Below are 2,297 nucleotides of genomic sequence, written 5' to 3' on the forward strand. Positions count from 1 at the left end.
TAGTGCCTCTACACGTCCAGTGCGACCCGTATATGCTTATAAACTCAATGTTATGTAGAGGACCCCTTAGCTGAGAGAGAGATGAAGCAGGGACCCCCAACTAATACTATAAACTCGACTTTTGGCTCACATGTACACATGTTTCTTTTTTGCCTCTACACCAAACTTCTTGACCAAAAATAGCAGATCTACAAGCTGTCAGCTTGGTCATCTTGTTACAAGCTGTCAGCTTGTAGATCTGCTATTTTTGCCTATTTTAGACAGATCTAAAATTAGATAGGCTATTTTGATCGGTAGATCGGCTATTTTATCTATTTCAGCTTGTAGATCAGCTATTTTCGGGGAATGTTCCCCCCAGAATAGGGATGCTCGGGGTTCAAGTGGTTAGTGTAATAAAATTAAAAGAGAGAGAAAATGTCACATAGATTTGGTGGACCCCCTGTAGTAACTCTGAGGAACCCCTAGGGGTCATGGACCCCCTGTTGAAGACCCCTGGCCTACCATTTTGATTGGTCAGAGGTGTAGCCGTTGCCAGCGAATATCCGCAAAAAATAAGAGCCGCAGTTCTTAGATCATAGTTGATGTGAAAGCTTGCATTGACTTTCTAAGGTTTTTGAAAAATTAAATAAAGTTTGCATGAAAAGATCGCCCCCAGTTTGTATGGACTTTTACAAACTACATCCTCATTTAAACATAAGCTATGCATTATACTCTACTTAAACACGGTATAATTAAAGTTATAAAAGATTCAAGTACTCATAATGATTCATAACAATAATCATTCAATCAATCAATAGTCTTTGAATGTATAAGATTGATCATTGGGTGCTGGAAAAAAAACATGATACATTTTATGAAAGAACAAAACAAACCATTTCCGCCTACAACTCCACGAATGTCATTACTTTACTTAAACCTTTTTCAAAAATAGATTTTCAGGCGACTATGCTAGTCCTATATTGCGCTGATCATAGTTAGTGTGCAATTTAGTTTTTTTGGTGTGACTATTCTCATGCAGACTGCTGAACAGTGTTTGTTCTAAGTTTGGTGCCGATTGGAGCAACAGTGTGCCTTGTATGTCTGGGAACGAGGCTAATATGCTCTGTGTCTCACAGGTGGACAGTGGTTGGTTGGTTAAAAATATGCACATTTAATGTTTATTTTATTATTTATTTTGTATTGATACAAGAACATTGGCTTCTATTTCAGCATGGTAACTTTCCTGGAAGAGAAAGGTTGCAGTTTCCATTAGCAAGAATCTCCACCAATAATGTCATTGGTGGGCATGGGTTTCCTGACTGTCTACAGCTCACATCCACCAAGTGTGTGTAACAAAAAAGCGCACGCACACAAGCAAAAAAACGCACGCACGCACGCAGGCAGGCAGGCAGGCAGGCAGGCACGCACGCGCGCACGCACACACACACACACACACACACACACACACACACACACACACACACACACACACACACACACACACACACACACACACACACACACACACACACACACACACACACACACACACACACACACACACACACACACACGGAGCATACTACTTTAACACCCATACAGATGCCACACCCCCTTTGCGAGATGTATTTACAAGCTGTAACTCAGCACAATCCTTCAGTTGAACCTCTCTGTCCAATACAATGCATCTGCTCTTACTTGTCCTTGGGATGAGCTTTTAACAAAGGGTAAGTCTTTCTTATTAATGTTTTTATTCACTTCAATCAGTGTTGTTTTCATTGACGATGACAACATGATTTCGTTAACGGTCCTTTTTTCATGACAAAGACAAGATGGTGACGAGCTAAACATTGCTCTTTGATGACTACAATATGACGAGACGTATGTGTGCTTTTTGTTGACCAGAAGAACATTTTATTCTGTAGTTTATTGGACGTTCAAAATGCATTAAAAGCTCAATATTGTAGTGACCCTGTGTTTCAGTGTATTTCTAGGCGGTATTACTGGCCAATCATATATAGGAGGTCGCAGGTCGGTGATTGGGTACAAGGCCGTGTTTGGGGGCGTGTGTGGCACATGTGCCGATTACCATGGTAGCAGCATGAATATAAAAAAAAATTTGTTTGGTGGTCAGAAAAGAAGAAACATTATATGGACATATTTTACTTTACAATCCAGCTGAAAGGAAAACACGTAACGGGAGAGGCCAGATTGAAGGCTTTCCACACCGCTATAATTCCTAACCCTAAGTCCTTTTAACAAATCATATACATTTGCTAACATAAGTCAGTATTACTCGACAATCGGCCCCTGGTAAT

The 2,297-nt window shown here is 40.4% G+C and overlaps 1 long non-coding RNA gene across 1 annotated transcript in view; it reads left to right on the forward strand.

The window, feature by feature from the left end:
- The first annotated feature begins 1,660 nt into the window (after nt 1–1,660).
- Nucleotides 1,661–2,297, forward strand: part of LOC308099829 — a 7,923-nt gene continuing 7,286 nt past the window's right edge. The window contains exon 1 of the long non-coding RNA XR_013934393.1: nt 1,661–1,706. This is a non-coding gene — a long non-coding RNA (uncharacterized lncRNA). The remainder of the gene's footprint in view (nt 1,707–2,297) is intronic.

The sequence above is a fragment of the Gymnoscopelus braueri genome (genome assembly GCF_963280865.1).
Source record: "Gymnoscopelus braueri genome assembly, chromosome: 14".
NCBI lineage: Eukaryota > Metazoa > Chordata > Actinopteri > Myctophiformes > Myctophidae > Gymnoscopelus > Gymnoscopelus braueri.